This window comes from Lepisosteus oculatus, chromosome 1 (assembly GCF_040954835.1).
Source record: "Lepisosteus oculatus isolate fLepOcu1 chromosome 1, fLepOcu1.hap2, whole genome shotgun sequence".
NCBI lineage: Eukaryota > Metazoa > Chordata > Actinopteri > Semionotiformes > Lepisosteidae > Lepisosteus > Lepisosteus oculatus.
Genome location: NC_090696.1, coordinates 5686793 through 5712763, shown reverse-complemented (window position 1 = coordinate 5712763; position 25971 = coordinate 5686793). Strand labels below are relative to the sequence as shown.

At 53.4% G+C, this 25971-nt stretch overlaps 12 non-coding genes across 12 annotated transcripts; 6 read left to right on the top strand and 6 right to left on the bottom strand.

Moving 5' to 3' along the window:
• Window positions 1-1014: 1014 nt before the first annotated feature.
• LOC138241752 (5S ribosomal RNA) lies at window positions 1015-1133 on the bottom strand. Its single transcript, XR_011191021.1, has one exon. It is a non-coding gene; the product is annotated as a 5S ribosomal RNA (ribosomal RNA).
• A 1668-nt stretch (window positions 1134-2801) lies between these two features.
• Window positions 2802-2965, top strand: LOC138241401 (U1 spliceosomal RNA). Its single transcript, XR_011190629.1, has one exon. It is a non-coding gene; the product is annotated as a U1 spliceosomal RNA (small nuclear RNA).
• Window positions 2966-4350: 1385 nt separating this feature from the next.
• LOC138241750 (5S ribosomal RNA) lies at window positions 4351-4469 on the bottom strand. The gene has a single exon (XR_011191020.1). It is a non-coding gene; the product is annotated as a 5S ribosomal RNA (ribosomal RNA).
• Window positions 4470-6137: 1668 nt separating this feature from the next.
• LOC138241399 (U1 spliceosomal RNA) lies at window positions 6138-6301 on the top strand. The gene has a single exon (XR_011190626.1). It is a non-coding gene; the product is annotated as a U1 spliceosomal RNA (small nuclear RNA).
• Window positions 6302-7678: 1377 nt separating this feature from the next.
• Window positions 7679-7797, bottom strand: LOC138241749 (5S ribosomal RNA). Its single transcript, XR_011191018.1, has one exon. It is a non-coding gene; the product is annotated as a 5S ribosomal RNA (ribosomal RNA).
• Window positions 7798-9465: 1668 nt separating this feature from the next.
• LOC138241398 (U1 spliceosomal RNA) lies at window positions 9466-9629 on the top strand. The gene has a single exon (XR_011190624.1). It is a non-coding gene; the product is annotated as a U1 spliceosomal RNA (small nuclear RNA).
• Window positions 9630-11014: 1385 nt separating this feature from the next.
• LOC138241748 (5S ribosomal RNA) lies at window positions 11015-11133 on the bottom strand. Its single transcript, XR_011191017.1, has one exon. It is a non-coding gene; the product is annotated as a 5S ribosomal RNA (ribosomal RNA).
• Window positions 11134-12801: 1668 nt separating this feature from the next.
• LOC138241397 (U1 spliceosomal RNA) lies at window positions 12802-12965 on the top strand. Its single transcript, XR_011190623.1, has one exon. It is a non-coding gene; the product is annotated as a U1 spliceosomal RNA (small nuclear RNA).
• Window positions 12966-14348: 1383 nt separating this feature from the next.
• LOC138241747 (5S ribosomal RNA) lies at window positions 14349-14467 on the bottom strand. Its single transcript, XR_011191016.1, has one exon. It is a non-coding gene; the product is annotated as a 5S ribosomal RNA (ribosomal RNA).
• A 6802-nt stretch (window positions 14468-21269) lies between these two features.
• On the top strand, window positions 21270-21439 carry LOC138241445 (U1 spliceosomal RNA). Its single transcript, XR_011190676.1, has one exon. It is a non-coding gene; the product is annotated as a U1 spliceosomal RNA (small nuclear RNA).
• Window positions 21440-22820: 1381 nt separating this feature from the next.
• On the bottom strand, window positions 22821-22939 carry LOC138241746 (5S ribosomal RNA). The gene has a single exon (XR_011191014.1). It is a non-coding gene; the product is annotated as a 5S ribosomal RNA (ribosomal RNA).
• Window positions 22940-24607: 1668 nt separating this feature from the next.
• LOC138241395 (U1 spliceosomal RNA) lies at window positions 24608-24771 on the top strand. The gene has a single exon (XR_011190622.1). It is a non-coding gene; the product is annotated as a U1 spliceosomal RNA (small nuclear RNA).
• The last annotated feature ends 1200 nt before the right edge of the window (window positions 24772-25971 follow it).

The following is a 25971-nucleotide window of genomic DNA, read 5'->3' as shown; positions in this document are numbered from 1 at the left end:
GTTTGACTTTGTAGTTCAGTCTGTTGCCCGTGTGTGTGTACCAGTTTGTAGTGCCATGTAACCTGACGTCCTGCACTCATAATATAGAGAGAGAGAGAGAGAGATAAATACTGTATATCTTAAGAACAAAATCCAACACCAAAAGCTCTTCATGAGTCGTTATACCCCAGCATTGAAACCGAGTTCTTACCGGCATGCAACACATTGCTAATCCAACCAGAAGATCAAGGTGTGATGGTCAACTTGAAGTGCATGAAGTAAGAGTAAAACGATGTACCCCGAAGCAGGACCACAATTCGAAAGGAGTGGATGCCACTATTTCTCGTATTTTCTTAGTTATAGGTCCATGGAAGCATTTCAAGCTAATTACACTACTCCTCCTGGACATGAATTCCCTTTTCAAAGCGAGTCTTTTTGCTGTAGTTTGCATGGTTTAGGATGCAGATCGAGGTTAGCCTTGATTTGGTCATGGGGGCCTCGGTACTGTATGCTAATGCTAAAGACAGTTCACCAGTTTTCTGATTGTTGGGTTCTGTATCAGTGCAGGAATGTCAAATAGTGAATGGCTGTACCTCTGTTGTATCCGTGCTCAATGAACGAAATCGGTTATAAATGAATGTATGTATATTTGTACGCAAAACGAGTTGTTTATTGACTGACCTTCAATTGCAGATTTAGAGGCAGCTTCGATATTCGTTTTACAGCCGTTTTTTTTCATATGAGTCACACGCATGCCATTCAAAGGGCCACTTTAGCGATGAGCAGATTGATCCATGTTTCTTGTGCATCTGAAGGGATGTGAGGGAGCTTCTCTTTCTGAACTGGCATGCCTTAAAAATGGACGACCGTCGCGATACCGTTTGCCAGTCAGTGTTGCTGGATGAAACAAAAGTGGGAAGATTGTAATGTTTGGTCTTTTCGTGAGCACCCCGGGAAATAAATGTCCATAGTCGAGGGTTTTTCCTCCCAAAGCCTACGGCACCAGCGGCGACCCCTGCTGGCCGGGAGAGCAAAAGCTTACAGCACCTGGTATTCCCAGGCGGTCTCCCATCCAAGTACTAACCAGGCCCGACCCTGCTTAGCTTCCGAGATCAGACGAGATCGGGCGTGTTCAGGGTGGTGTGGCCGTAAGCGAAAGCAACGGCGCCTGACTCGCTACTTGAAGCTGTGTGTGGCGGGGGCTCCGGGCCCCCCGGGCGGGACTCAAGGATCGTTCGTGTGCAACTCTTTGGAAAGGAGCTGCTTTCCAAATCGCATTGCGTGCCTGGATGTTGGCGACTGTGCGACTGTGCTCCCGTGCTCCCTTCAGTTGCCTGGCCCTGCTCTTGCCCCGCACTGGAGCAGGACAAAGAAACTGCACGGAGGAGCACCAGGCAAGTCTTTTCCAGACAAAAACCTCCGGTGCACAGCACACTGCAAACATTTCGGGGCTGTCGCGTGTTTATTTCAGCACATCCATCAAGCGCCGCGGCTGAACGCGCGGCGCCTCCGCCCTCTTGTGGCCTTGCGGCGTCAGAGCAAGAGGCTCCTTCTCGCTGCCCTTCCGCTGTGTTGCAGGGCCCCGAGAGGGAACCCGGAGCGCGCACTGATGGGTGACACCGCCGTGACTCCTTCTCGAGAGAGACGCCCTGGGATTTGGAACGGCCAAGGAGGGTCAGGACACCTCGGTTTGACGCCTCCCCCCGAAGGACGGCGCCTGTTTGTGCAGCAGAGTGTCGCCATCAGGAGGCTGGGGCATAAGAGGGCCACACAGCCCGCAGGGTGAGCGCTCCCTACTGGTCCCAGTCACACCTCTTGCAGGAGCAGCAGCAACCGGAGCTTTCCCGGGGGCCGGCCAGGCTCACACCTGCTGGGCTGCCGGGGGTGAGCCCAGTCGAGAGTCGCAGGGCGAGACCTAGTCACCGGGGAGAAACGATACAAGTGAAGGATTGCTCGGCTCTCGGCACTTGAAAAGACCGACAAATGACTCGTTCCCGCCGGAGCTGATTGTACCCGCATGTGTGGTGTCGTCCTCTCCCCCCGCCCCGCTGTGTTTGCTGTATTGTCTCTGAAGCCGGCCCCCCCGAGACGAGACGGGCTGTTCCTGTGCCCCAATTAACACTTTACAGGTGCCATTCCCCGGCATTGTGGCCATTGTCGGTGCTCACACGCGATAAGATAAGGCGGAGGAGAGCGGGGCATGCCCAGCGCCAGACATTCAAGGAGGGGGCAGTGCGAGGTGAGGTGAGGTGAGGTGCGACACGACACGCCGGAGCCCCGACGCTGCTAACGCGGAGCACTTGTTGGACCGGCATCGAAAGGACGTGTGCGCACGGAGCGAGCCTTCCCTGCGGCGGAGCGCGGGAACTTTCTCCCCCCCGCCCCCGCTGCAGGAGTTGTGTGCGCTGCAGCGGTGCCGAGAGAAAAGCACAGAAGGCAGCAGGCTCTGGAGAGCAGGTAAGAGACGGAGCCTTGTGGGCAGGCGAGCAGGCTCGTTTTTTTGGAAATTGCTGAAAAGGTTTGTTCGGTGTGTGGCAGGCGCACGTCGCGAGCTTGCGTGGCGATCTGCCGGCCTGGTGATATGTAAATGAGGCCGAATTGCATCCCGGGACATGCTGCGGATGCGAAATGGCGACTGCAGATGTGTAGGAAACGACGCGCTCGTTTTCTCGCTTTGCCCTCGCTTTTGAGTGTTAGTGTGGCGTGTGAGTGTGCGAAAGAGTGGGCCCAGCAGGAGGCGGTGGCGTGCGGGGCGAGGAGCTGGCCTAGGCTGCGAGTACTGTGCTGTGAGTGCGGGCCGCTTGCAGGGGCCTGTCCAACTCATACTTACCTGGCAGGGGAGATACCTTGATCAAGAAGGAGGTTCACCCAGGGCGAGGCTCGGCCATTGCACTCCGGCTGTGCTGACCCCTGCGAATTCCCCAAATGTGGGAATCTCGACTGCATAATTTCTGGTAGTGGGGGACTGCGTTCGCGCTCTCCCCTGATGTGCTTGGTCCAAAATCAGATGCAACAGTGCGGGCGGCTTTGCCTTCTGCTGGGGAGCTGTGCCGGGTGCCCCTGAAGCGGCTTTCAGAGATGGGGGGTCACTGCAGAAACGCCCCGGGGTTTTTCGCGAGCACCGCCTGACAACGTGGTCCTCCTTTTCATGCCTGCTACAGCCATAACGCTATTTGTATAACCACAAAAAACAATCTTGTGCTTATACACGTTAAATGTTCACCTCGTGACAAGGTACTTCAATTGTGATCTTTCAGCTTGTCTGACCCTGGTGGTCTGGCTGACTTTTGCTTCTTCCGCTCTCTGTCCGGGGACAGTAATCCTTTATTGTTTCTCTCACACTCCATCAGTTTGACTTTGTAGTTCAGTCTGTTGCCCGTGTGTGTGTACCAGTTTGTAGTGCCATGTAACCTGACTACCTTACGTCCTGCACTCATAATATAGAGAGAGAGAGAGAGAGATAAATACTGTATATCTTAAGAACAAAATCCAACACCAAAAGCTCTTCATGAGTCGTTATACCCCAGCATTGAAACCGAGTTCTTACCGGCATGCAACACATTGCTAATCCAACCAGAAGATCAAGGTGTGATGGTCAACTTGAAGTGCATGAAGTAAGAGTAAAACGATGTACCCCGAAGCAGGACCACAATTCGAAAGGAGTGGATGCCACTATTTCTCGTATTTTCTTAGTTATAGGTCCATGGAAGCATTTCAAGCTAATTACACTACTCCTCCTGGACATGAATTCCCTTTTCAAAGCGAGTCTTTTTGCTGTAGTTTGCATGGTTTAGGATGCAGATCGAGGTTAGCCTTGATTTGGTCATGGGGGCCTCGGTACTGTATGCTAATGCTAAAGACAGTTCACCAGTTTTCTGATTGTTGGGTTCTGTATCAGTGCAGGAATGTCAAATAGTGAATGGCTGTACCTCTGTTGTATCCGTGCTCAATGAACGAAATCGGTTATAAATGAATGTATGTATATTTGTACGCAAAACGAGTTGTTTATTGACTGACCTTCAATTGCAGATTTAGAGGCAGCTTCGATATTCGTTTTACAGCCGTTTTTTTTCATATGAGTCACACGCATGCCATTCAAAGGGCCACTTTAGCGATGAGCAGATTGATCCATGTTTCTTGTGCATCTGAAGGGATGTGAGGGAGCTTCTCTTTCTGAACTGGCATGCCTTAAAAATGGACGACCGTCGCGATACCGTTTGCCAGTCAGTGTTGCTGGATGAAACAAAAGTGGGAAGATTGAAATGTTTGGTCTTTTCGTGAGCACCCCGGGAAATAAATGTCCATAGTCGAGGGTTTTTCCTCCCAAAGCCTACGGCACCAGCGGCGACCCCTGCTGGCCGGGAGAGCAAAAGCTTACAGCACCTGGTATTCCCAGGCGGTCTCCCATCCAAGTACTAACCAGGCCCGACCCTGCTTAGCTTCCGAGATCAGACGAGATCGGGCGTGTTCAGGGTGGTGTGGCCGTAAGCGAAAGCAACGGCGCCTGACTCGCTACTTGAAGCTGTGTGTGGCGGGGGCTCCGGGCCCCCCGGGCGGGACTCAAGGATCGTTCGTGTGCAACTCTTTGGAAAGGAGCTGCTTTCCAAATCGCATTGCGTGCCTGGATGTTGGCGACTGTGCGACTGTGCTCCCGTGCTCCCTTCAGTTGCCTGGCCCTGCTCTTGCCCCGCACTGGAGCAGGACAAAGAAACTGCACGGAGGAGCACCAGGCAAGTCTTTTCCAGACAAAAACCTCCGGTGCACAGCACACTGCAAACATTTCGGGGCTGTCGCGTGTTTATTTCAGCACATCCATCAAGCGCCGCGGCTGAACGCGCGGCGCCTCCGCCCTCTTGTGGCCTTGCGGCGTCAGAGCAAGAGGCTCCTTCTCGCTGCCCTTCCGCTGTGTTGCAGGGCCCCGAGAGGGAACCCGGAGCGCGCACTGATGGGTGACACCGCCGTGACTCCTTCTCGAGAGAGACGCCCTGGGATTTGGAACGGCCAAGGAGGGTCAGGACACCTCGGTTTGACGCCTCCCCCCGAAGGACGGCGCCTGTTTGTGCAGCAGAGTGTCGCCATCAGGAGGCTGGGGCATAAGAGGGCCACACAGCCCGCAGGGTGAGCGCTCCCTACTGGTCCCAGTCACACCTCTTGCAGGAGCAGCAGCAACCGGAGCTTTCCCGGGGGCCGGCCAGGCTCACACCTGCTGGGCTGCCGGGGGTGAGCCCAGTCGAGAGTCGCAGGGCGAGACCTAGTCACCGGGGAGAAACGATACAAGTGAAGGATTGCTCGGCTCTCGGCACTTGAAAAGACCGACAAATGACTCGTTCCCGCCGGAGCTGATTGTACCCGCATGTGTGGTGTCGTCCTCTCCCCCCGCCCCGCTGTGTTTGCTGTATTGTCTCTGAAGCCGGCCCCCCCGAGACGAGACGGGCTGTTCCTGTGCCCCAATTAACACTTTACAGGTGCCATTCCCCGGCATTGTGGCCATTGTCGGTGCTCACACGCGATAAGATAAGGCGGAGGAGAGCGGGGCATGCCCAGCGCCAGACATTCAAGGAGGGGGCAGTGCGAGGTGAGGTGAGGTGAGGTGCGACACGACACGCCGGAGCCCCGACGCTGCTAACGCGGAGCACTTGTTGGACCGGCATCGAAAGGACGTGTGCGCACGGAGCGAGCCTTCCCTGCGGCGGAGCGCGGGAACTTTCTCCCCCCCGCCCCCGCTGCAGGAGTTGTGTGCGCTGCAGCGGTGCCGAGAGAAAAGCACAGAAGGCAGCAGGCTCTGGAGAGCAGGTAAGAGACGGAGCCTTGTGGGCAGGCGAGCAGGCTCGTTTTTTTGGAAATTGCTGAAAAGGTTTGTTCGGTGTGTGGCAGGCGCACGTCGCGAGCTTGCGTGGCGATCTGCCGGCCTGGTGATATGTAAATGAGGCCGAATTGCATCCCGGGACATGCTGCGGATGCGAAATGGCGACTGCAGATGTGTAGGAAACGACGCGCTCGTTTTCTCGCTTTGCCCTCGCTTTTGAGTGTTAGTGTGGCGTGTGAGTGTGCGAAAGAGTGGGCCCAGCAGGAGGCGGTGGCGTGCGGGGCGAGGAGCTGGCCTAGGCTGCGAGTACTGTGCTGTGAGTGCGGGCCGCTTGCAGGGGCCTGTCCAACTCATACTTACCTGGCAGGGGAGATACCTTGATCAAGAAGGAGGTTCACCCAGGGCGAGGCTCGGCCATTGCACTCCGGCTGTGCTGACCCCTGCGAATTCCCCAAATGTGGGAATCTCGACTGCATAATTTCTGGTAGTGGGGGACTGCGTTCGCGCTCTCCCCTGATGTGCTTGGTCCAAAATCAGATGCAACAGTGCGGGCGGCTTTGCCTTCTGCTGGGGAGCTGTGCCGGGTGCCCCTGAAGCGGCTTTCAGAGATGGGGGGTCACTGCAGAAACGCCCCGGGGTTTTTCGCGAGCACCGCCTGACAACGTGGTCCTCCTTTTCATGCCCGCTACAGCCATAACGCTATTTGTATAACCACAAAAAACAATCTTGTGCTTATACACGTTAAATGTTCACCTCGTGACAAGGTACTTCAATTGTGATCTTTCAGCTTGTCTGACCCTGGTGGTCTGGCTGACTTTTGCTTCTTCCGCTCTCTGTCCGGGGACAGTAATCCTTTATTGTTTCTCTCACACTCCATCAGTTTGACTTTGTAGTTCAGTCTGTTGCCCGTGTGTGTGTACCAGTTTGTAGTGCCATGTAACCTGACGTCCTGCACTCATAATATAGAGAGAGAGAGAGAGAGATAAATACTGTATATCTTAAGAACAAAATCCAACACCAAAAGCTCTTCATGAGTCGTTATACCCCAGCATTGAAACCGAGTTCTTACCGGCATGCAACACATTGCTAATCCAACCAGAAGATCAAGGTGTGATGGTCAACTTGAAGTGCATGAAGTAAGAGTAAAACGATGTACCCCGAAGCAGGACCACAATTCGAAAGGAGTGGATGCCACTATTTCTCGTATTTTCTTAGTTATAGGTCCATGGAAGCATTTCAAGCTAATTACACTACTCCTCCTGGACATGAATTCCCTTTTCAAAGCGAGTCTTTTTGCTGTAGTTTGCATGGTTTAGGATGCAGATCGAGGTTAGCCTTGATTTGGTCATGGGGGCCTCGGTACTGTATGCTAATGCTAAAGACAGTTCACCAGTTTTCTGATTGTTGGGTTCTGTATCAGTGCAGGAATGTCAAATAGTGAATGGCTGTACCTCTGTTGTATCCGTGCTCAATGAACGAAATCGGTTATAAATGAATGTATGTATATTTGTACGCAAAACGAGTTGTTTATTGACTGACCTTCAATTGCAGATTTAGAGGCAGCTTCGATATTCGTTTTACAGCCGTTTTTTTTCATATGAGTCACACGCATGCCATTCAAAGGGCCACTTTAGCGATGAGCAGATTGATCCATGTTTCTTGTGCATCTGAAGGGATGTGAGGGAGCTTCTCTTTCTGAACTGGCATGCCTTAAAAATGGACGACCGTCGCGATACCGTTTGCCAGTCAGTGTTGCTGGATGAAACAAAAGTGGGAAGATTGTAATGTTTGGTCTTTTCGTGAGCACCCCGGGAAATAAATGTCCATAGTCGAGGGTTTTTCCTCCCAAAGCCTACGGCACCAGCGGCGACCCCTGCTGGCCGGGAGAGCAAAAGCTTACAGCACCTGGTATTCCCAGGCGGTCTCCCATCCAAGTACTAACCAGGCCCGACCCTGCTTAGCTTCCGAGATCAGACGAGATCGGGCGTGTTCAGGGTGGTGTGGCCGTAAGCGAAAGCAACGGCGCCTGACTCGCTACTTGAAGCTGTGTGTGGCGGGGGCTCCGGGCCCCCCGGGCGGGACTCAAGGATCGTTCGTGTGCAACTCTTTGGAAAGGAGCTGCTTTCCAAATCGCATTGCGTGCCTGGATGTTGGCGACTGTGCGACTGTGCTCCCGTGCTCCCTTCAGTTGCCTGGCCCTGCTCTTGCCCCGCACTGGAGCAGGACAAAGAAACTGCACGGAGGAGCACCAGGCAAGTCTTTTCCAGACAAAAACCTCCGGTGCACAGCACACTGCAAACATTTCGGGGCTGTCGCGTGTTTATTTCAGCACATCCATCAAGCGCCGCGGCTGAACGCGCGGCGCCTCCGCCCTCTTGTGGCCTTGCGGCGTCAGAGCAAGAGGCTCCTTCTCGCTGCCCTTCCGCTGTGTTGCAGGGCCCCGAGAGGGAACCCGGAGCGCGCACTGATGGGTGACACCGCCGTGACTCCTTCTCGAGAGAGACGCCCTGGGATTTGGAACGGCCAAGGAGGGTCAGGACACCTCGGTTTGACGCCTCCCCCCGAAGGACGGCGCCTGTTTGTGCAGCAGAGTGTCGCCATCAGGAGGCTGGGGCATAAGAGGGCCACACAGCCCGCAGGGTGAGCGCTCCCTACTGGTCCCAGTCACACCTCTTGCAGGAGCAGCAGCAACCGGAGCTTTCCCGGGGGCCGGCCAGGCTCACACCTGCTGGGCTGCCGGGGGTGAGCCCAGTCGAGAGTCGCAGGGCGAGACCTAGTCACCGGGGAGAAACGATACAAGTGAAGGATTGCTCGGCTCTCGGCACTTGAAAAGACCGACAAATGACTCGTTCCCGCCGGAGCTGATTGTACCCGCATGTGTGGTGTCGTCCTCTCCCCCCGCCCCGCTGTGTTTGCTGTATTGTCTCTGAAGCCGGCCCCCCCGAGACGAGACGGGCTGTTCCTGTGCCCCAATTAACACTTTACAGGTGCCATTCCCCGGCATTGTGGCCATTGTCGGTGCTCACACGCGATAAGATAAGGCGGAGGAGAGCGGGGCATGCCCAGCGCCAGACATTCAAGGAGGGGGCAGTGCGAGGTGAGGTGAGGTGAGGTGCGACACGACACGCCGGAGCCCCGACGCTGCTAACGCGGAGCACTTGTTGGACCGGCATCGAAAGGACGTGTGCGCACGGAGCGAGCCTTCCCTGCGGCGGAGCGCGGGAACTTTCTCCCCCCCGCCCCCGCTGCAGGAGTTGTGTGCGCTGCAGCGGTGCCGAGAGAAAAGCACAGAAGGCAGCAGGCTCTGGAGAGCAGGTAAGAGACGGAGCCTTGTGGGCAGGCGAGCAGGCTCGTTTTTTTGGAAATTGCTGAAAAGGTTTGTTCGGTGTGTGGCAGGCGCACGTCGCGAGCTTGCGTGGCGATCTGCCGGCCTGGTGATATGTAAATGAGGCCGAATTGCATCCCGGGACATGCTGCGGATGCGAAATGGCGACTGCAGATGTGTAGGAAACGACGCGCTCGTTTTCTCGCTTTGCCCTCGCTTTTGAGTGTTAGTGTGGCGTGTGAGTGTGCGAAAGAGTGGGCCCAGCAGGAGGCGGTGGCGTGCGGGGCGAGGAGCTGGCCTAGGCTGCGAGTACTGTGCTGTGAGTGCGGGCCGCTTGCAGGGGCCTGTCCAACTCATACTTACCTGGCAGGGGAGATACCTTGATCAAGAAGGAGGTTCACCCAGGGCGAGGCTCGGCCATTGCACTCCGGCTGTGCTGACCCCTGCGAATTCCCCAAATGTGGGAATCTCGACTGCATAATTTCTGGTAGTGGGGGACTGCGTTCGCGCTCTCCCCTGATGTGCTTGGTCCAAAATCAGATGCAACAGTGCGGGCGGCTTTGCCTTCTGCTGGGGAGCTGTGCCGGGTGCCCCTGAAGCGGCTTTCAGAGATGGGGGGTCACTGCAGAAACGCCCCGGGGTTTTTCGCGAGCACCGCCTGACAACGTGGTCCTCCTTTTCATGCCTGCTACAGCCATAACGCTATTTGTATAACCACAAAAAACAATCTTGTGCTTATACACGTTAAATGTTCACCTCGTGACAAGGTACTTCAATTGTGATCTTTCAGCTTGTCTGACCCTGGTGGTCTGGCTGACTTTTGCTTCTTCCGCTCTCTGTCCGGGGACAGTAATCCTTTATTGTTTCTCTCACACTCCATCAGTTTGACTTTGTAGTTCAGTCTGTTGCCCGTGTGTGTGTACCAGTTTGTAGTGCCATGTAACCTGACTACCTTACGTCCTGCACTCATAATATAGAGAGAGAGAGAGAGAGATAAATACTGTATATCTTAAGAACAAAATCCAACACCAAAAGCTCTTCATGAGTCGTTATACCCCAGCATTGAAACCGAGTTCTTACCGGCATGCAACACATTGCTAATCCAACCAGAAGATCAAGGTGTGATGGTCAACTTGAAGTGCATGAAGTAAGAGTAAAACGATGTACCCCGAAGCAGGACCACAATTCGAAAGGAGTGGATGCCACTATTTCTCGTATTTTCTTAGTTATAGGTCCATGGAAGCATTTCAAGCTAATTACACTACTCCTCCTGGACATGAATTCCCTTTTCAAAGCGAGTCTTTTTGCTGTAGTTTGCATGGTTTAGGATGCAGATCGAGGTTAGCCTTGATTTGGTCATGGGGGCCTCGGTACTGTATGCTAATGCTAAAGACAGTTCACCAGTTTTCTGATTGTTGGGTTCTGTATCAGTGCAGGAATGTCAAATAGTGAATGGCTGTACCTCTGTTGTATCCGTGCTCAATGAACGAAATCGGTTATAAATGAATGTATGTATATTTGTACGCAAAACGAGTTGTTTATTGACTGACCTTCAATTGCAGATTTAGAGGCAGCTTCGATATTCGTTTTACAGCCGTTTTTTTTCATATGAGTCACACGCATGCCATTCAAAGGGCCACTTTAGCGATGAGCAGATTGATCCATGTTTCTTGTGCATCTGAAGGGATGTGAGGGAGCTTCTCTTTCTGAACTGGCATGCCTTAAAAATGGACGACCGTCGCGATACCGTTTGCCAGTCAGTGTTGCTGGATGAAACAAAAGTGGGAAGATTGAAATGTTTGGTCTTTTCGTGAGCACCCCGGGAAATAAATGTCCATAGTCGAGGGTTTTTCCTCCCAAAGCCTACGGCACCAGCGGCGACCCCTGCTGGCCGGGAGAGCAAAAGCTTACAGCACCTGGTATTCCCAGGCGGTCTCCCATCCAAGTACTAACCAGGCCCGACCCTGCTTAGCTTCCGAGATCAGACGAGATCGGGCGTGTTCAGGGTGGTGTGGCCGTAAGCGAAAGCAACGGCGCCTGACTCGCTACTTGAAGCTGTGTGTGGCGGGGGCTCCGGGCCCCCCGGGCGGGACTCAAGGATCGTTCGTGTGCAACTCTTTGGAAAGGAGCTGCTTTCCAAATCGCATTGCGTGCCTGGATGTTGGCGACTGTGCGACTGTGCTCCCGTGCTCCCTTCAGTTGCCTGGCCCTGCTCTTGCCCCGCACTGGAGCAGGACAAAGAAACTGCACGGAGGAGCACCAGGCAAGTCTTTTCCAGACAAAAACCTCCGGTGCACAGCACACTGCAAACATTTCGGGGCTGTCGCGTGTTTATTTCAGCACATCCATCAAGCGCCGCGGCTGAACGCGCGGCGCCTCCGCCCTCTTGTGGCCTTGCGGCGTCAGAGCAAGAGGCTCCTTCTCGCTGCCCTTCCGCTGTGTTGCAGGGCCCCGAGAGGGAACCCGGAGCGCGCACTGATGGGTGACACCGCCGTGACTCCTTCTCGAGAGAGACGCCCTGGGATTTGGAACGGCCAAGGAGGGTCAGGACACCTCGGTTTGACGCCTCCCCCCGAAGGACGGCGCCTGTTTGTGCAGCAGAGTGTCGCCATCAGGAGGCTGGGGCATAAGAGGGCCACACAGCCCGCAGGGTGAGCGCTCCCTACTGGTCCCAGTCACACCTCTTGCAGGAGCAGCAGCAACCGGAGCTTTCCCGGGGGCCGGCCAGGCTCACACCTGCTGGGCTGCCGGGGGTGAGCCCAGTCGAGAGTCGCAGGGCGAGACCTAGTCACCGGGGAGAAACGATACAAGTGAAGGATTGCTCGGCTCTCGGCACTTGAAAAGACCGACAAATGACTCGTTCCCGCCGGAGCTGATTGTACCCGCATGTGTGGTGTCGTCCTCTCCCCCCGCCCCGCTGTGTTTGCTGTATTGTCTCTGAAGCCGGCCCCCCCGAGACGAGACGGGCTGTTCCTGTGCCCCAATTAACACTTTACAGGTGCCATTCCCCGGCATTGTGGCCATTGTCGGTGCTCACACGCGATAAGATAAGGCGGAGGAGAGCGGGGCATGCCCAGCGCCAGACATTCAAGGAGGGGGCAGTGCGAGGTGAGGTGAGGTGAGGTGCGACACGACACGCCGGAGCCCCGACGCTGCTAACGCGGAGCACTTGTTGGACCGGCATCGAAAGGACGTGTGCGCACGGAGCGAGCCTTCCCTGCGGCGGAGCGCGGGAACTTTCTCCCCCCCGCCCCCGCTGCAGGAGTTGTGTGCGCTGCAGCGGTGCCGAGAGAAAAGCACAGAAGGCAGCAGGCTCTGGAGAGCAGGTAAGAGACGGAGCCTTGTGGGCAGGCGAGCAGGCTCGTTTTTTTGGAAATTGCTGAAAAGGTTTGTTCGGTGTGTGGCAGGCGCACGTCGCGAGCTTGCGTGGCGATCTGCCGGCCTGGTGATATGTAAATGAGGCCGAATTGCATCCCGGGACATGCTGCGGATGCGAAATGGCGACTGCAGATGTGTAGGAAACGACGCGCTCGTTTTCTCGCTTTGCCCTCGCTTTTGAGTGTTAGTGTGGCGTGTGAGTGTGCGAAAGAGTGGGCCCAGCAGGAGGCGGTGGCGTGCGGGGCGAGGAGCTGGCCTAGGCTGCGAGTACTGTGCTGTGAGTGCGGGCCGCTTGCAGGGGCCTGTCCAACTCATACTTACCTGGCAGGGGAGATACCTTGATCAAGAAGGAGGTTCACCCAGGGCGAGGCTCGGCCATTGCACTCCGGCTGTGCTGACCCCTGCGAATTCCCCAAATGTGGGAATCTCGACTGCATAATTTCTGGTAGTGGGGGACTGCGTTCGCGCTCTCCCCTGATGTGCTTGGTCCAAAATCAGATGCAACAGTGCGGGCGGCTTTGCCTTCTGCTGGGGAGCTGTGCCGGGTGCCCCTGAAGCGGCTTTCAGAGATGGGGGGTCACTGCAGAAACGCCCCGGGGTTTTTCGCGAGCACCGCCTGACAACGTGGTCCTCCTTTTCATGCCTGCTACAGCCATAACGCTATTTGTATAACCACAAAAAACAATCTTGTGCTTATACACGTTAAATGTTCACCTCGTGACAAGGTACTTCAATTGTGATCTTTCAGCTTGTCTGACCCTGGTGGTCTGGCTGACTTTTGCTTCTTCCGCTCTCTGTCCGGGGACAGTAATCCTTTATTGTTTCTCTCACACTCCATCAGTTTGACTTTGTAGTTCAGTCTGTTGCCCGTGTGTGTGTACCAGTTTGTAGTGCCATGTAACCTGACTACCTTACGTCCTGCACTCATAATATAGAGAGAGAGAGAGAGATAAATACTGTATATCTTAAGAACAAAATCCAACACCAAAAGCTCTTCATGAGTCGTTATACCCCAGCATTGAAACCGAGTTCTTACCGGCATGCAACACATTGCTAATCCAACCAGAAGATCAAGGTGTGATGGTCAACTTGAAGTGCATGAAGTAAGAGTAAAACGATGTACCCCGAAGCAGGACCACAATTCGAAAGGAGTGGATGCCACTATTTCTCGTATTTTCTTAGTTATAGGTCCATGGAAGCATTTCAAGCTAATTACACTACTCCTCCTGGACATGAATTCCCTTTTCAAAGCGAGTCTTTTTGCTGTAGTTTGCATGGTTTAGGATGCAGATCGAGGTTAGCCTTGATTTGGTCATGGGGGCCTCGGTACTGTATGCTAATGCTAAAGACAGTTCACCAGTTTTCTGATTGTTGGGTTCTGTATCAGTGCAGGAATGTCAAATAGTGAATGGCTGTACCTCTGTTGTATCCGTGCTCAATGAACGAAATCGGTTATAAATGAATGTATGTATATTTGTACGCAAAACGAGTTGTTTATTGACTGACCTTCAATTGCAGATTTAGAGGCAGCTTCGATATTCGTTTTACAGCCGTTTTTTTTCATATGAGTCACACGCATGCCATTCAAAGGGCCACTTTAGCGATGAGCAGATTGATCCATGTTTCTTGTGCATCTGAAGGGATGTGAGGGAGCTTCTCTTTCTGAACTGGCATGCCTTAAAAATGGACGACCGTCGCGATACCGTTTGCCAGTCAGTGTTGCTGGATGAAACAAAAGTGGGAAGATTGAAATGTTTGGTCTTTTCGTGAGCACCCCGGGAAATAAATGTCCATAGTCGAGGGTTTTTCCTCCCAAAGCCTACGGCACCAGCGGCGACCCCTGCTGGCCGGGAGAGCAAAAGCTTACAGCACCTGGTATTCCCAGGCGGTCTCCCATCCAAGTACTAACCAGGCCCGACCCTGCTTAGCTTCCGAGATCAGACGAGATCGGGCGTGTTCAGGGTGGTGTGGCCGTAAGCGAAAGCAACGGCGCCTGACTCGCTACTTGAAGCTGTGTGTGGCGGGGGCTCCGGGCCCCCCGGGCGGGACTCAAGGATCGTTCGTGTGCAACTCTTTGGAAAGGAGCTGCTTTCCAAATCGCATTGCGTGCCTGGATGTTGGCGACTGTGCGACTGTGCTCCCGTGCTCCCTTCAGTTGCCTGGCCCTGCTCTTGCCCCGCACTGGAGCAGGACAAAGAAACTGCACGGAGGAGCACCAGGCAAGTCTTTTCCAGACAAAAACCTCCGGTGCACAGCACACTGCAAACATTTCGGGGCTGTCGCGTGTTTATTTCAGCACATCCATCAAGCGCCGCGGCTGAACGCGCGGCGCCTCCGCCCTCTTGTGGCCTTGCGGCGTCAGAGCAAGAGGCTCCTTCTCGCTGCCCTTCCGCTGTGTTGCAGGGCCCCGAGAGGGAACCCGGAGCGCGCACTGATGGGTGACACCGCCGTGACTCCTTCTCGAGAGAGACGCCCTGGGATTTGGAACGGCCAAGGAGGGTCAGGACACCTCGGTTTGACGCCTCCCCCCGAAGGACGGCGCCTGTTTGTGCAGCAGAGTGTCGCCATCAGGAGGCTGGGGCATAAGAGGGCCACACAGCCCGCAGGGTGAGCGCTCCCTACTGGTCCCAGTCACACCTCTTGCAGGAGCAGCAGCAACCGGAGCTTTCCCGGGGGCCGGCCAGGCTCACACCTGCTGGGCTGCCGGGGGTGAGCCCAGTCGAGAGTCGCAGGGCGAGACCTAGTCACCGGGGAGAAACGATACAAGTGAAGGATTGCTCGGCTCTCGGCACTTGAAAAGACCGACAAATGACTCGTTCCCGCCGGAGCTGATTGTACCCGCATGTGTGGTGTCGTCCTCTCCCCCCGCCCCGCTGTGTTTGCTGTATTGTCTCTGAAGCCGGCCCCCCCGAGACGAGACGGGCTGTTCCTGTGCCCCAATTAACACTTTACAGGTGCCATTCCCCGGCATTGTGGCCATTGTCGGTGCTCACACGCGATAAGATAAGGCGGAGGAGAGCGGGGCATGCCCAGCGCCAGACATTCAAGGAGGGGGCAGTGCGAGGTGAGGTGAGGTGAGGTGCGACACGACACGCCGGAGCCCCGACGCTGCTAACGCGGAGCACTTGTTGGACCGGCATCGAAAGGACGTGTGCGCACGGAGCGAGCCTTCCCTGCGGCGGAGCGCGGGAACTTTCTCCCCCCCGCCCCCGCTGCAGGAGTTGTGTGCGCTGCAGCGGTGCCGAGAGAAAAGCACAGAAGGCAGCAGGCTCTGGAGAGCAGGTAAGAGACGGAGCCTTGTGGGCAGGCGAGCAGGCTCGTTTTTTTGGAAATTGCTGAAAAGGTTTGTTCGGTGTGTGGCAGGCGCACGTCGCGAGCTTGCGTGGCGATCTGCCGGCCTGGTGATATGTAAATGAGGCCGAATTGCATCCCGGGACATGCTGCGGATGCGAAATGGCGACTGCAGATGTGTAGGAAACGACGCGCTCGTTTTCTCGCTTTGCCCTCGCTTTTGAGTGTTAGTGTGGCGTGTGAGTGTGCGAAAGAGTGGGCCCAGCAGGAGGCGGTGGCGTGCGGGGCGAGGAGCTGGCCTAGGCTGCGAGTACTGTGCTGTGAGTGCGGGCCGCTTGCAGGGGCCTGTCCAACTCATACTTACCTGGCAGGGGAGATACCTTGATCAGCCTGTAGGTGGAGTAGTTGGATTGTTTTTCTTTTGTTGGAAGCAGTGTTTTTGGAAGCGGTTTTTGAAATGGCAACCTTTGGATCCCGTAAGAATGCTGTACGTTTTGAGCTCTTGGATGACCTCTTCATGGATCGTATGCAGTTCAGCAGAAAAGTGTTACAGAAGGAACTTGGCTTTGAACCTCGGCACTTGGATTTCATCTTCGCTCTCCCAGGTCAGAAAGCATTTGAGGTTGTATTTGCTACTTATCCTCTGTTTGAACAATGCGTGGATGTGTTTGAGGCAAAAAGAGGCAAAGTTCCTGCACTTGAGAAGATCAACTTGCAGCCTCTGACACAGAGAGAGAGGAAAACGGTGCATGTTGTTATGTTCTCGGAACTGGCAAAGACGGAGGACATTCACACCTGGCTTAACCAGTACTGCACCGTCCACCATGGAACTGAGGTTAGAGATGTTGATGGTATAAAAACAGGAGCAAGGAAATTCGAGGTTCGCTTGCTACCGGACAGCGTAAATGGAGGCTTAAGGCACCTGCCCTCTACAATCCGGCTGGGCGCCTGCAATGGCTATGTGTTTTATGTGGGACAACCAAAGGTGTGTCGGCGCTGTGGTGCTGTGGGACACCTGGCATCGTCCTGCACTGTGAAATGCTGCAAGACCTGTGGCAAACAGGGACATTTAGCCTCTGACTGTTCAATGCTGCCAAAGTGCAATTTATGTGGCTCGGAAGGACACGTTTTTAAGAACTGCCCTCACGCCTACGCCAATAAACTCAAAATGAGAAAGGATGAGGCAGTGCTTGTTTCAGCCAAACCGGCCCGAAAATCCAAAGCAAACAACAAGTCAAACAAAGAACCCTTGTTGGACAAAGACTCTCAGCCTCCAGCCAGGATCAGTCCTGCTGTGGCTCCGGGGCTGGTGGAAGAGAAATCCACTACGCCCCCACAACCGCAGACTGCACCAGACAAGCACGAGGGTTTGAAAACCCCCGAGAACAGCGAGGACCCCTCCCCCACTCCTGCTCCTCAGAACGAGGGCCAGTGTGGGGCTCCCCGGTGGAGCGGGTCCAGCGAGGATACCCAGGATTCAGCGGAGCTGCTTTTCTCAGACTCTGCAAGTGCTACAGATGCCCTCCTCTCCTCCATCCAGTCCATCACGGAGGATCTGCAGCAGCTGGTGGGTGAGGGGGAAGAGGAGACTGGTGCATCGGCTGCACCCCTTTCCCCTCAGTGCTCCCAGGAGCTGGACTTGAGGAAAAGAAAAAATGACTCTGTTTTCTCCCCGAGCGAGGAGGAAGGAGAGCATGGCGATGGGGACAGCTGGAACCTCTCCACCCCTCCCTCTACCCCCTTCCTTGAAATGGACTCTGTGAACGCTTTTACTGCTGCCACCCTGATGAAGGCTCATTCAGAGGATGGCTGGCAGGAAATTGGTAAGAAGAAAAAGAAAAAGAAAAAGGTAACAGGTGAGACCGAAGAGAAATGTGTTTTGTAAAGACTGGTTCCACTTTCTTATGTAATATGGCTCTTAACATAATTTCTCTTAACACAAGAGGTATCAATGACAGAGTTAAATGCCAGTCTGTCTTTGATTACCTCCAGCAGAGAGAGGGAGATGTGTTGATGTTGCAGGAGTGTGCTTTAGCCTATCAAGAGAGGTATAAAAGTTTTGAAGATAGGTGGGATAAAGGGCCTTCTGTTTGGTCAGGGGACAATAACAACAGAGCCTCTGGCGTGGCCATTCTTTTCAAAGGATGGGCATTCAAATTGAAAAGTATTCAGAGGGTCATAGATGGCAGGTTGCTGTGTGTGGATGTGGAATGGGGGACCGTTAACCTGCGGCTAATCAATGTGTATTGCCCTACTGACGTAGGAGGAAGGGTGGAGCTACTCAAGGCACTCTCCCCCCTATTGTTATGCAGCACAGACGTGATAGTGGGAGGGGATTTTAATTGTATCTTAGAGCACACAGACAGGCAGTCTAGCTCGCCGATAAAATTGGATTCCAGCTCACTGGCCCTGCAAAACTTAGTTCAAGACTTTAAACTCTCAGACACATATAGATGTATATATCCCACAACAGCAGGATATACATGGTCAGGGAGGAATAGCAGCTCCAGAATTGACTATTGCTTTGTCTCAGAGAGAGTGAAAGTTGTTGGGGTCACTCTTCAGCCTGTCTTCTTCTCAGATCATCAGGCTTTAGGGTGTAGAGTGGAACTCCAGGGCGGGACTGTCTTTGGCCCAGGCCTCTGGAAACTCAACACAAAGCTGCTAGAGAACGAGGGGGTAGTTTCCCGCTACAAGGAGAAACTATCACAGTGGCTGTTCTTGCAGTGTCTGTACGGGTCAGTAGGAGAGTGGTGGGAGGAGGTGAAGGTGAGGACAAAGGCCTTTTTCATGGCTGAGGGAAGGAAGGCTGCTGCCAGACGGAGAGGGGTGCTAGCCAGGAAACAGAGGCAGCTGCAGCGTCTCTACACGATGCTGCACAGTGGCTTCGATGTGCTCGAGGATATCGCCCTTTTAAAAAAGGACATCCGGAGCATAGCCGAAGAAAGTAGTCGAGGAGTGCTGTTAAGAAGCAGAGTGCAGTTCTTGGAAGAAAATGAGAAGTGTACTCGCTTCTTTTTCAGGAAAGTGGTAGGCTCCAAGACTGTCATGGAAAGTGTAGTTGATGAGGAGGGACGAGAGAGAACAGAGCCGAGTGCTATCCTCTCCTGCACCGAGGCCTTCTACTCAAGACTGTACAGCTCTACAGAGGTAAAGGATGAAGATATTCATTTTTTTACCTCAAAGCTAGAAAACATTTTGAGTGAAGAAGATAGGGAAGTACTTGAGAGGGATTTGACAGTAGAAGAGCTGAGACAGGCTATGGAGAGCTTACAGAAGGGGAAAACTCCGGGTGCTGACGGGCTCCCTAAAGAATTTTATTGCACCTTTTGGGATCTGCTTCAGGATCCGCTACTGCTCCTATTCGAGGAAAGCTACAAGACAGAATTGCTGCCTGACTCCTTAAGAGAAGGCACTATCTCTCTCTTGTTTAAGAAAGGAGCAAAAAATGACATAAAGAACTGGAGACCCCTCAGCCTGTTAGGCGTGGACACTAAGATCCTGTCCAAAGCCCTTTTCCTGCGCCTACAAAATGTAGTGGCCTCACTGGTAGGGAAAGAACAGACTTGTGGGATAGCAGGACGCCTGATGAGCGACAACCTGGCCTTGTTGAGGGATGTCTGTCTGTACTCTGAGGATCGCTCCCTCCCTCTGTGCATTTTAGGTGTAGACCTAGAAAAGGCCTTTGACCGCCTAAACCGGCAGTACTTAACATCGGTACTTGAGCACATGAAGTTTGGCCCCATCATGAGAAAGTGGATTAACCTGCTGTACACAGGTAGCAACAGCAGAGTCATGGTTAATGGCAATAGATCACGCACCTTTGAAGTCTGTTCAGGGGTGAGGCAGGGCTGCCCATTATCCCCCTTGTTATTCGTTTTGGCTATGGAGCCCTTAGCCTGTGCCTTGCGCCAGGATCAGGCCATTAATGGGATACCAGTGCCTGGAAGTGGGGGAGGAGAGGTAAAGACATCTCTATACATGGATGACGTCACCCTGCTCCTCTCTGACAATGCCTCAATTAGCAGAGCTCTGCAGTGCTGTGATCGGTTCTCTTTGGCTTCCTCCGCAAAAATTAACACATCTAAGAGTGAGATTTTTTATCAGAACTGGAGGGAGCCAAAAGAAGGACATGATCTCAGGCTGCAAGAGAAGAGAATTAAGGTCCTGGGGGTGTATTTTGGAGAAGAGATGGGAACAGTAAATTGGCTGAACAAATTGCCAATCTTAAACAAAAAACTGATGCAATGGAAGGACCGAGACCTCACCATGACAGGGAAGGTGCTGGTCATCAAAGCCGAGCTCTTGCCTGTCTTGAATTTTCTGGCTTCTACCTTCCCAATCCCACACCGTGTTGCGGCGGTGCTGAGGAGATTGATGTTTCAATTTCTATGGGGTGGGAAGCAGGAAAGACTCAGAAGGGAAATAATGTACAGGCCGCTACCCTCAGGGGGGAAGTCTGTCCCAGATATTGCTACGAAGCTGCTGTGCATTTTCCTGGCCTCTGTGCTGAGAGGCTTTGCAACAGCACCTGCAGCGCGTACCTGGACTTATTTCTCCAGGCTCTGGGTAGGTAGGGAGGTGTTCAGAGTGTGGGGTGTCAGACCCAAGCTGGACGTCCCACTCTCTGACACATGCCCTGCAATTTATGGGACAGTTAAAAGTTTTCTAAGATCTCACCCAATTGGCCATATTCCCCTCCGAGATGTCAGCGTCCAAAAACTGGAAGATTTCGTAGCACCCCAGAACAATAGGCAGACCCCTGTGGGCATTTTAACATCAGCCCAAACAAGGAAGGTGTGGAAACACACATCCTCTAAATTTCTGTGCAACATTCACAGAGATTTAGCCTGGAGTGTCGTCCACCAGTGCTTACCGGTACGAACTTTCTTGTACCGTAGGGGCCTCACCCCCAGCCCTCGCTGCGTTAGGGTGGGCTGCGGCGAGGAGGAGACTGTGACCCATCTCCTGTGGTCCTGCTTTTTTGCTAAGGCCTTCTGGGCCCAGTTTGAAGATTGGTTGCAGGCTCTCTCGCCCCAATTTACCCTGACCGCTGCTTTCGTTAGATACGGCATCTCTCCTGTCAAGCTTCCTCCTGACGTGTTTGACAGGATCTGGGCCGTGGTGAACAGTGGGAAAGACGCCCTGTGGAGAGTGAGGAACATGGGGCTGTTCAAAGGCATCGAGGTCCCAGTCAAGGCAGCAGGTAGCCTGGCCCTGTTCATCACCCGAGAGAACTATTACCTCAGAGATCTGTGGAGAGAAGGGAGGGAGGAAGCAGAAAATCTGTGGGAAATAGAGAGCATAGGTCAACATCTCAAGAAACTGTGAAAAACATTATCATGTTTAAATAAAGAATGTGATTTGCACCAGAAAAAAAGAAAATTGTTGCCATGTAACTGTTACCGTGTCAAAATGTAATGAGATGTGATCATATATACTGTTTTAAGTATGTATATTAATGTAAAGCTTTCTGATTTGTGATTTCCTGTATTTTTTTGTGAAAAGAAAATAAAGTTCTTAAAAATCGAAATCGGTTCACCCAGGGCGAGGCTCGGCCATTGCACTCCGGCTGTGCTGACCCCTGCGAATTCCCCAAATGTGGGAATCTCGACTGCATAATTTCTGGTAGTGGGGGACTGCGTTCGCGCTCTCCCCTGATGTGCTTGGTCCAAAATCAGATGCAACAGTGCGGGCGGCTTTGCCTTCTGCTGGGGAGCTGTGCCGGGTGCCCCTGAAGCGGCTTTCAGAGATGGGGGGTCACTGCAGAAACGCCCCGGGGTTTTTCGCGAGCACCGCCTGACAACGTGGTCCTCCTTTTCATGCCCGCTACAGCCATAACGCTATTTGTATAACCACAAAAAACAATCTTGTGCTTATACACGTTAAATGTTCACCTCGTGACAAGGTACTTCAATTGTGATCTTTCAGCTTGTCTGACCCTGGTGGTCTGGCTGACTTTTGCTTCTTCCGCTCTCTGTCCGGGGACAGTAATCCTTTATTGTTTCTCTCACACTCCATCAGTTTGACTTTGTAGTTCAGTCTGTTGCCCGTGTGTGTGTACCAGTTTGTAGTGCCATGTAACCTGACGTCCTGCACTCATAATATAGAGAGAGAGAGAGAGAGAGAGATAAATACTGTATATCTTAAGAACAAAATCCAACACCAAAAGCTCTTCATGAGTCGTTATACCCCAGCATTGAAACCGAGTTCTTACCGGCATGCAACACATTGCTAATCCAACCAGAAGATCAAGGTGTGATGGTCAACTTGAAGTGCATGAAGTAAGAGTAAAACGATGTACCCCGAAGCAGGACCACAATTCGAAAGGAGTGGATGCCACTATTTCTCGTATTTTCTTAGTTATAGGTCCATGGAAGCATTTCAAGCTAATTACACTACTCCTCCTGGACATGAATTCCCTTTTCAAAGCGAGTCTTTTTGCTGTAGTTTGCATGGTTTAGGATGCAGATCGAGGTTAGCCTTGATTTGGTCATGGGGGCCTCGGTACTGTATGCTAATGCTAAAGACAGTTCACCAGTTTTCTGATTGTTGGGTTCTGTATCAGTGCAGGAATGTCAAATAGTGAATGGCTGTACCTCTGTTGTATCCGTGCTCAATGAACGAAATCGGTTATAAATGAATGTATGTATATTTGTACGCAAAACGAGTTGTTTATTGACTGACCTTCAATTGCAGATTTAGAGGCAGCTTCGATATTCGTTTTACAGCCGTTTTTTTTCATATGAGTCACACGCATGCCATTCAAAGGGCCACTTTAGCGATGAGCAGATTGATCCATGTTTCTTGTGCATCTGAAGGGATGTGAGGGAGCTTCTCTTTCTGAACTGGCATGCCTTAAAAATGGACGACCGTCGCGATACCGTTTGCCAGTCAGTGTTGCTGGATGAAACAAAAGTGGGAAGATTGTAATGTTTGGTCTTTTCGTGAGCACCCCGGGAAATAAATGTCCATAGTCGAGGGTTTTTCCTCCCAAAGCCTACGGCACCAGCGGCGACCCCTGCTGGCCGGGAGAGCAAAAGCTTACAGCACCTGGTATTCCCAGGCGGTCTCCCATCCAAGTACTAACCAGGCCCGACCCTGCTTAGCTTCCGAGATCAGACGAGATCGGGCGTGTTCAGGGTGGTGTGGCCGTAAGCGAAAGCAACGGCGCCTGACTCGCTACTTGAAGCTGTGTGTGGCGGGGGCTCCGGGCCCCCCGGGCGGGACTCAAGGATCGTTCGTGTGCAACTCTTTGGAAAGGAGCTGCTTTCCAAATCGCATTGCGTGCCTGGATGTTGGCGACTGTGCGACTGTGCTCCCGTGCTCCCTTCAGTTGCCTGGCCCTGCTCTTGCCCCGCACTGGAGCAGGACAAAGAAACTGCACGGAGGAGCACCAGGCAAGTCTTTTCCAGACAAAAACCTCCGGTGCACAGCACACTGCAAACATTTCGGGGCTGTCGCGTGTTTATTTCAGCACATCCATCAAGCGCCGCGGCTGAACGCGCGGCGCCTCCGCCCTCTTGTGGCCTTGCGGCGTCAGAGCAAGAGGCTCCTTCTCGCTGCCCTTCCGCTGTGTTGCAGGGCCCCGAGAGGGAACCCGGAGCGCGCACTGATGGGTGACACCGCCGTGACTCCTTCTCGAGAGAGACGCCCTGGGATTTGGAACGGCCAAGGAGGGTCAGGACACCTCGGTTTGACGCCTCCCCCCGAAGGACGGCGCCTGTTTGTGCAGCAGAGTGTCGCCATCAGGAGGCTGGGGCATAAGAGGGCCACACAGCCCGCAGGGTGAGCGCTCCCTACTGGTCCCAGTCACACCTCTTGCAGGAGCAGCAGCAACCGGAGCTTTCCCGGGGGCCGGCCAGGCTCACACCTGCTGGGCTGCCGGGGGTGAGCCCAGTCGAGAGTCGCAGGGCGAGACCTAGTCACCGGGGAGAAACGATACAAGTGAAGGATTGCTCGGCTCTCGGCACTTGAAAAGACCGACAAATGACTCGTTCCCGCCGGAGCTGATTGTACCCGCATGTGTGGTGTCGTCCTCTCCCCCCGCCCCGCTGTGTTTGCTGTATTGTCTCTGAAGCCGGCCCCCCCGAGACGAGACGGGCTGTTCCTGTGCCCCAATTAACACTTTACAGGTGCCATTCCCCGGCATTGTGGCCATTGTCGGTGCTCACACGCGATAAGATAAGGCGGAGGAGAGCGGGGCATGCCCAGCGCCAGACATTCAAGGAGGGGGCAGTGCGAGGTGAGGTGAGGTGAGGTGCGACACGACACGCCGGAGCCCCGACGCTGCTAACGCGGAGCACTTGTTGGACCGGCATCGAAAGGACGTGTGCGCACGGAGCGAGCCTTCCCTGCGGCGGAGCGCGGGAACTTTCTCCCCCCCGCCCCCGCTGCAGGAGTTGTGTGCGCTGCAGCGGTGCCGAGAGAAAAGCACAGAAGGCAGCAGGCTCTGGAGAGCAGGTAAGAGACGGAGCCTTGTGGGCAGGCGAGCAGGCTCGTTTTTTTGGAAATTGCTGAAAAGGTTTGTTCGGTGTGTGGCAGGCGCACGTCGCGAGCTTGCGTGGCGATCTGCCGGCCTGGTGATATGTAAATGAGGCCGAATTGCATCCCGGGACATGCTGCGGATGCGAAATGGCGACTGCAGATGTGTAGGAAACGACGCGCTCGTTTTCTCGCTTTGCCCTCGCTTTTGAGTGTTAGTGTGGCGTGTGAGTGTGCGAAAGAGTGGGCCCAGCAGGAGGCGGTGGCGTGCGGGGCGAGGAGCTGGCCTAGGCTGCGAGTACTGTGCTGTGAGTGCGGGCCGCTTGCAGGGGCCTGTCCAACTCATACTTACCTGGCAGGGGAGATACCTTGATCAAGAAGGAGGTTCACCCAGGGCGAGGCTCGGCCATTGCACTCCGGCTGTGCTGACCCCTGCGAATTCCCCAAATGTGGGAATCTCGACTGCATAATTTCTGGTAGTGGGGGACTGCGTTCGCGCTCTCCCCTGATGTGCTTGGTCCAAAATCAGATGCAACAGTGCGGGCGGCTTTGCCTTCTGCTGGGGAGCTGTGCCGGGTGCCCCTGAAGCGGCTTTCAGAGATGGGGGGTCACTGCAGAAACGCCCCGGGGTTTTTCGCGAGCACCGCCTGACAACGTGGTCCTCCTTTTCATGCCTGCTACAGCCATAACGCTATTTGTATAACCACAAAAAACAATCTTGTGCTTATACACGTTAAATGTTCACCTCGTGACAAGGTACTTCAATTGTGATCTTTCAGCTTGTCTGACCCTGGTGGTCTGGCTGACTTTTGCTTCTTCCGCTCTCTGTCCGGGGACAGTAATCCTTTATTGTTTCTCTCACACTCCATCAGTTTGACTTTGTAGTTCAGTCTGTTGCCCGTGTGTGTGTACCAGTTTGTAGTGCCATGTAACCTGACTACCTTACGTCCTGCACTCATAATATAGAGAGAGAGAGAGAGATAAATACTGTATATCTTAAGAACAAAATCCAACACCAAAAGCTCTTCATGAGTCGTTATACCCCAGCATTGAAACCGAGTTCTTACCGGCATGCAACACATTGCTAATCCAACCAGAAGATCAAGGTGTGATGGTCAACTTGAAGTGCATGAAGTAAGAGTAAAACGATGTACCCCGAAGCAGGACCACAATTCGAAAGGAGTGGATGCCACTATTTCTCGTATTTTCTTAGTTATAGGTCCATGGAAGCATTTCAAGCTAATTACACTACTCCTCCTGGACATGAATTCCCTTTTCAAAGCGAGTCTTTTTGCTGTAGTTTGCATGGTTTAGGATGCAGATCGAGGTTAGCCTTGATTTGGTCATGGGGGCCTCGGTACTGTATGCTAATGCTAAAGACAGTTCACCAGTTTTCTGATTGTTGGGTTCTGTATCAGTGCAGGAATGTCAAATAGTGAATGGCTGTACCTCTGTTGTATCCGTGCTCAATGAACGAAATCGGTTATAAATGAATGTATGTATATTTGTACGCAAAACGAGTTGTTTATTGACTGACCTTCAATTGCAGATTTAGAGGCAGCTTCGATATTCGTTTTACAGCCGTTTTTTTTCATATGAGTCACACGCATGCCATTCAAAGGGCCACTTTAGCGATGAGCAGATTGATCCATGTTTCTTGTGCATCTGAAGGGATGTGAGGGAGCTTCTCTTTCTGAACTGGCATGCC